Source organism: Hyalella azteca, unplaced genomic scaffold, assembly GCF_000764305.2.
Source record: "Hyalella azteca isolate HAZT.00-mixed unplaced genomic scaffold, Hazt_2.0.2 contig2133, whole genome shotgun sequence".
Classification (NCBI taxonomy): domain Eukaryota; kingdom Metazoa; phylum Arthropoda; class Malacostraca; order Amphipoda; family Hyalellidae; genus Hyalella; species Hyalella azteca.
Window position 1 is genome coordinate 62,409 of NW_025932419.1, and position 7,677 is coordinate 70,085.

Here is a 7,677-nt window from a genome sequence, read left to right on the forward strand (position 1 = left end):
AGCATTTTTGTTAATAACTTCTTACCATGAAACATTTCATAAACAAGTTTGGGCTCATTTTAAAGGTCTTTGCAAGGGCTATCACATGGCATCTCCAAAAAAATTCCATATGCTATTTGTAAGGTGCTAGACGCAATATAAAAGGCTCCTGAATTGATCTGGAAATGGGGTAAATAGGGACACTTGAAATAAAACTCAATTTTAAACATTTGAAGCATGCAGAGTGTACTCATCTATTACTAACAGTACTCTGAAGTTCTCCTCTTCCTTTGTAGATGATGTTAATGTAGAATAAATGAAATTTTCTGTGATTTTTACTTGGTTTTTCTTCATTGATATAATATTACCTTATCCATACATTACCATATTATTAATGTGATATTACTGTATCCATGGACATGCCATTGAGCATTGACAATGACCTTGTCCACTGCAAGCTTCATATCATCAGCCATGTAGCATTTCTCCTGTATCTGGAAGCTTACAGGATGGTTTGTAATTTCGCACAATTTTAATCGAGTCAAGTGATTTCACTATAACAAAAATATTGTAAAAAACACATCAACCGGGGCTACTCAGGACGATTTTGAACATTTTTCATTCATAACTTCTTACCATGAAACATTTCATAAACAAGTTTAGGCTCATTTCAAAGCTCTTTGCAAGGGCTATCACATGGCTTTTCAAAAAAAAATTCCATATGCTATTCGTAAGGTGCCAGAAGCAAAAAGAGTGTCCCGAGTAGTCCCGTTCGAATAAAAGTAGCCCCTTGAAATAAAACTTCATAAAAGTAGCCCCTTGGAATAAAACTTCATTTAAAACATTTGAAGCAAGCAGAGTGTACTCATCCATTACTAACAGTACTCTGAAGTCCTCCTCTTTCATTGTATATGATGTAGAGGTAGAATAAATGACATTTTCTGTGATTTTTACTTGTTTTTCCTTTATTGATGATATTACCATATACATTAATTACCATATTATTGATGTGATATTACCGTATTATTGATGCGATATTACCATATTATTGATGCGATATTACCGTATTATTGATGCGATATTACCATATCCATGAACATGCCATTGAGAATTTACAAAAACCTTGTCCTTGTCTTCATATCAGCAGCATTATAGCATTTTTTCTGTATCTGTAAGCTTACAGGATGGCTTGTAATTTCACACCATTTTAATTAGGTTAAGTGAATTTACTATAAAAAAGATCATGAAAAACATACCTGAAACAGAAAGGAATGTTTTAGTGACAACCATCATATGTTTCGGAGAAATAAATCATAGTTTAGGTCAATTACTTTTCATTCTATGATGCCTGGTGCATGATTCTATATATGACATTCTATGCACAATTTTGTGATGACCGATGATGCACTAATTTTCCAATAAGTGAAATTTTTTTGCTAAGCAAGGTAAATGTAATCAATATTCTTTGTTTTTAATCAAGTTTTTTCTTAACTGGAGCCTATGCTAAGTGAGGTTCTACTGTAAATGCATTTTTGGGGGTGTCCCGAGTAGCCCAGCCGTGCGGAAATGGCCGCCATTTTTTTTTTTGGATTGAGGTATGTAAATTCCACAAATAAAGTTTTCATGCTGACACTTCTCTGCCACCTTTTTCTAAGCGAAATTTTTTAATATGGCAAATATTTTTTTTACTACAGACCTTAGCAGAAGTAACTTTTCAAAATATCATTTTTCACCATTTTTTTCAGGAATTTTTCAAAGCTAGTAAATGTAGTATTTTTGAACTTCCATTATGCTACATAGATAGGAAAAATGTTGACGTTTACGCCACTATATTTAGTTTTGCAATATTCCAATTAGTTTTGCTACTACAACAGTTTTATGCCATGTCGGAGGGCTGTTCCAAGTTACCCCGCCCGTCCCGAATAGCCCCGGTTGACGGTACCTGAAACAGGAAGGAATATTTTAATGACAACCATCATATTTTTGGAGAAGTAAATCATAGTTTAGGTTAATTACTTTTCATTCTTTGTTGCCCAGTGCTCAATTCCATCTGTGACATTCTATGCACAATTTTGTGATGACTGATGCAGTAATTTTCATTAGGTGAATTTTTTTTTCACTGAGCGAGGTTAATGTAATCAAAATTCTTTGTTGTTAATTGATTTTTTCATTAACTGGAGCCTTTGCTAGCCAAGGTTCTACTGTAAATGCAATTTTAGAGGTGTCCCTTATTACCCTGGAGGGGGGGTGTCTCTTATTACCCCGTTTTGCGGAAATAGCCACCATTTTTTCTTGGAATGAGATATGCAAATTCTGTCAATCACGTTTTTAAGCCAACACTAGTGTGCAACTTTTACGTAAGTAAAATTTTTCAATATGACAAAATATTTTTTCTGCTACAGACCTTAGCAGAGGTACTTTTCCAAAATCTCTCTTTTCAGACTTTTTTCAGGGATTTTTTTAGAGGTAATAAATGTATGATTTCTCAACTTGCTTTATGCTGCATAGATAGTAAAAATGTTGAACTTTACACCACTTGTTTTAGTTTTGCAATATTTTAATTAGTTTAGCTGCTACAACATTTCTACAAAATGTTGGAGGACTGTCCCTTTTTACCCCGTTTGACGGTAGGTTACTCTCCGGGTCTGGAAACAAACAGTTATACATAAACATAGATACTCATATTATGACATAACCGTAACAACCTATTGTTCGTTAAAATAAAAAATCATAAAGCAATTCAACTGATTTTTTCATTCCTAATTTGTATATGTTTATAATTTTCTTCTTTGAAAATTTTATCACATTGATCATAGCATTGACTTAGGGTTCATTTGAAGAACTTTGAAACCTAAGGTAGAGGAATTTCTGGTAAACTTTAATTGACTGAGTCAACACTTCTGAGACGAATTTCCATTGAAAATTTTCCATGCCTCATACTACTTTTGTTAAATTGAAATTGATCTTGAACTAATAAAATTATGGATAGGTTTTTCCTCTTCAATATTATTTAGCAAACTAAATGCTACATTTTACCACCTGTGCATGCATGAGTTTGTCAAATTACAACCGACAAGTAGATTAACAACTAAATCATGTATTGATGTTATAATTTTTTGTCCATTGTCATAATTTTTTATTGCTTTGAATTCATTCAGTGCATTGAAAGCTAATTTCTAGCCCACTTCTTACTCATAAGTTTTATTTCAAAGGTCCCTTATTACCCTGTTCCCAGGGTTGGTTCAGGAGGCTTTTATTTTGCGTCTGGCATCTTACGAATAGCATATGGATTTTTTTCAGAGATGCCATACAATAGTTCTTGCAAATACCTTTAAAAGGAGCCCAAACTCATTTATGAAATGTTTCATGGTAAGAAGTTATTAAGGGGACTGGCTACCCTCCGGAAAAACTTCTACAGTTATTATCTGATCATCATGAAACTTCACATACATACGTAAAATGTAAAAATAAGAACATTTTGCTTATACGAATTTTCGAAAAAATTGATAGAAAACGTGAAATTCATAGAAAACGGCCAAAAAGGGGTACTTTGGAAAATCTATCTCCTCCTACAAATATCATCCTACAACATCGAGACACGTATCATTCGATTCGTAAAGACCATACCTATCGACTCTCACATCACTTTTTTCATTTTCCACATAGTTTTTTTATGGCATTTTTTCCCATTTTTCTCATTTTTCCCCCATCCCCCCCCCCTTCTCCTCCATATAAAAAACGAACCAGACAGAAATTAAAAAAAGTGATGTGACAATCGATAGGTATGGTCTTTATGAATCGAATGGTATATGTCTCATTGCTGTAGCTTGAAAACTGTAGGAGGAGATAGGTTTGCCGTGAGACCAATCGGAGGTTTTCACCACGCCCAAAAAACTGTCGTGCGGCATGTAAAATGACGTAAAAGAGTCGTAACGTAGCCAACATACCGTAAGTAAGCCTTAAAACCAAGTGAGGAAGGCATAGAGCAACTGGCTGCACACCACTCACCTCGCTGTCATGATAGGCACTGGCTTCTTTGGCGACAGGAGCCTGTATTTAAAACCCTGGCAGGACCCGCCTCCCTATTTACGCCCCTTGCAATTATAATGGCCACCAAGTACCGCCTCCTGTTTGACGGGGCGTTACATTTGTAATATTGCATGTACAAAGATCTTTCTGGTATCATTCAACGCGTCAGAAAGTAAGCTTTAAGATGAGTATAAGCACCGGATAATGCCATAATTGGCCGCTTTACGTCAGACGTTCCTTTTTATTGTGTCCAGCCTTCTAATTAATTCCATAGACTTAAGTGAAGGGCTCTAAAAACTCCCCCCCTTTGGGGGCTGTTACGAAATCATTTTTCGACGTAGAGGGATGATTCTGGTACCGTTTGATGCGTCAAAAAGTAGGCTTTAAGATGAGCACAAAAACCGGAAAATGCCAAAATTGAAAATATTAGGGTAGCCGGTCTCCTTAAGGACAAATGCTCAAAACCGTCCCTTATTACACTGTTTGATGGTACAGCTTGCCATTTTACCTGATCAACCAATCATTAATGAATTAAAAGCAAAAAGCATTAAATTTACAAAGAAATACGTGTAACTGAGGTCAAAATTATTATTCGTGGAAGTTTTTCTGTGCATACCAGTCTGTATAAGGAGGAATGTTGCTTTTACTAATTTATAAATGATCTTGAGAGTTATTTCACATTACAGCAAAAACTGAAAAATTTGTTTATGCTCCAAGACTCGTTAGTGTTGCAATCATCATTGCGCAGCTGGCAGCCGCAGTGCAATATTGGTTGTCAGTGTGTGAGGTTGTCTGGTTGTCTGCTCATATGCTCCTCTAATTTAAGATCGATGTTCTCAAAACCCCAAATTACCAAGGTAATTTAAAATGAATATCTAATTGCACCATGCTCTTGTTTGATCAATATTTTTTTATTTTTCTTTTATTTAATGGATATTTTGGAAAATTTCCAGGATCTTTGATTGTAGTGATCAAGTTTAAGTACAGTATTAAGTTAACCAGTACTGTAGTACATATAGGTACCATATTTGGGGGCAGGGCTTATGGCACAACCAATCACAGCTGGAAAGCATCCCCATCAACCAATCACAGCTAGAAAGTAGATAAAATTACAATTCCATTAACCAATAACAGCTGGAAAGGGATAGGATATGTATATAATGACGAAAAGTGGAAAGTTCCTGGCCTTTCCAAGTTTTCAGGTTGCGCTTTCCAATATGCTACGTGTACTGGTTAATTTAAAATCCCTCTAGAACTCCATACTTCTTGTTATAATCATACAAGTTCATATTTTGTATCTAAATTACCATTGTGTGAGAAATATTTTTTATGTTGTGTTATGCTTTAACTATTCGCTCTGTAAACTTGTAATATCCATATTCCATAGTAGTCTATATTTTATTATCTGCATCATCATTTTGAAATTGTTACCTGTGACTGAAGGAAATACATGCACAATTTCAGAGTCAGAGTCTGACATGTCTATAAGTGATAATGACAACATAGTTCCTGAAACATCAACACAAGATACAGCCGGACCTCTCCCCTAGCCTGGACCCCAACAATCTTCAGATGAAGACATCACCTGCAATCAATGTCAGCCAAAGGCATTTGAAAACAACAGAACTACCATACTACAGTAGATTGAGCATGGACTTAGAGAAGCCTCCCGTAATCATAGCGGGCTAAAACGGCAGATTGGCACAGAATCTGACCAGGAATCTGAGACTGATAGCTTAATCAGTCCAAAGCTGCTAACTTCCAGAAAGCTCCTAGATTATCTGCCAAACAAATGCAGTACAAATCATTTCCATCCAATGCAAGTGATAAATCATCTGGAAACAACAACAGAGGTGATAATTAAGCAACTGTCAGGATGGAATTCTGGAAATGATGGTTAATATATAATATCTTTAATCCACCCTGGCCAGTTTATTTGGTTCAATAATTTCTGTTAAAAGAAAAATTGATGGAATTAAATTTTCACTTAGAATGAAAGTTGAAACACTTAGATTTCAATTAGACTAATTAATTAATATTAATTCATTGACAATTTGTCTCTAAGTTGAATGAAACGAATTAACCTACATTATGTAATAACAAATCAAGTCAGCAATGAGAGTTTAATGCTATACGTGCCACAGAGGCTGTTTGATGGAGCAGAATCATGTACATGAGATTAGAATACAGTGAAAGCATGGGCTCAACTACCGTCAAACAGAGAGCTGCAGTGCTGTGAGACTCTGTCTGTTACACTCAGCTGCCAGGTTCGAGTCCCACTCAGGACAAGTTCTTGTGGGAAGCTCAGTTCATGGTCAACTCAGTCATTCATCCAACTCTGATTGAGTATCTGGCTTGTCCAGGGTTTGTGCAATGCAATATAATGGTTCTGGCAGGTCAGCAAGTCAGTGATGGTCTTGGAACTACCGGTGGCATTAAGTGCCTGGAAAAACTGACCTATCACACCCCCCGCCTCCCTGGTCGCCACTATCAGGATGGGCAATTACACACACACACACACACACCATCAAATAGGGTAATAAGAGATGGTTTTGAGCATTTTTCATTAATAAATTCTTACCATGAAACATTTCATAAAAAGTTTGGGTTCATATTGAAGGTTTTTGCTAGGGCATCAATGGTTGGGCATCTCCAAAAAAATTCCATATGCTATTAGTAAGGTGCCAGATGCAAAATAAAAGCTTCCCAAATTACCCATGTGAATGGGATAATCCGAGACACTTGAAATAAAACTTAATTTTTAAAAATTTTTAAGCTTGCAGAGTGTACTCATCTAATACTAACAGTACCCTGAAGTCCTCTTCCTTTCCTAGATGTAGAATAAATCATATTTTCTGTGATTCTTACTTGTTTTTCCTATATTGATATGATATTACCATATCCCTGCCTACATTACCATATTATTTATGTGATATTCTCTTATCCATGGATATGACATTGAGCATTTACAACCACCTTGTCCACAGCAAGCCTCGTATCAGCAGCCATATATCATTTTTCCTGTATCTGTAAGCTTACTGGATGGATTGTAATTTCACATTATTTTAATTTGGTCAAGTGAATTCATTATAAAAAAATCATTAAAAACATACCTGAAACATTAAGGAATATTTTAGTGACAACCATGATAATTTTTCAACAAATAAATCATAGTTTAGATTAATTACCGTACTTTTTATTCTATATTGCCTGGTGCACAATGCTATCTATGACATTCTATGCAAAATGTTGTGATGATCAATGATGCATTAGTTTTGTTGAATGAATCTTTTTTCACTGAGCAAGGTAAATACAATAAATTTTTGTTGATAATTAATTTTTTTGTTATCAAGGTTCTACTTATCAAGGTTCTACTGTAAATTCATTTTTTGAGGTGTCCCTTATTACCTCGGGGGGGGGGGGTCCCTTATTCCCCATCTTGTGGTCATGGCCATAATTTTTTTTGGAATGAGATACAAAAATTCTGTCAATCACATTTTCAAGCGGCCAACACCTGTGTGCAACATTTAGGTAAGTAAAATTTTTTAATATGGGTAACATTTTTTTGACTACATACCTTGGCAGAGGTACTTTTCCAAAATCTCATTTTTCACACTTTTTCTCTGATTTTTTGGAGCTAGTAAATATGATTTCTTACCTTGCTTTATG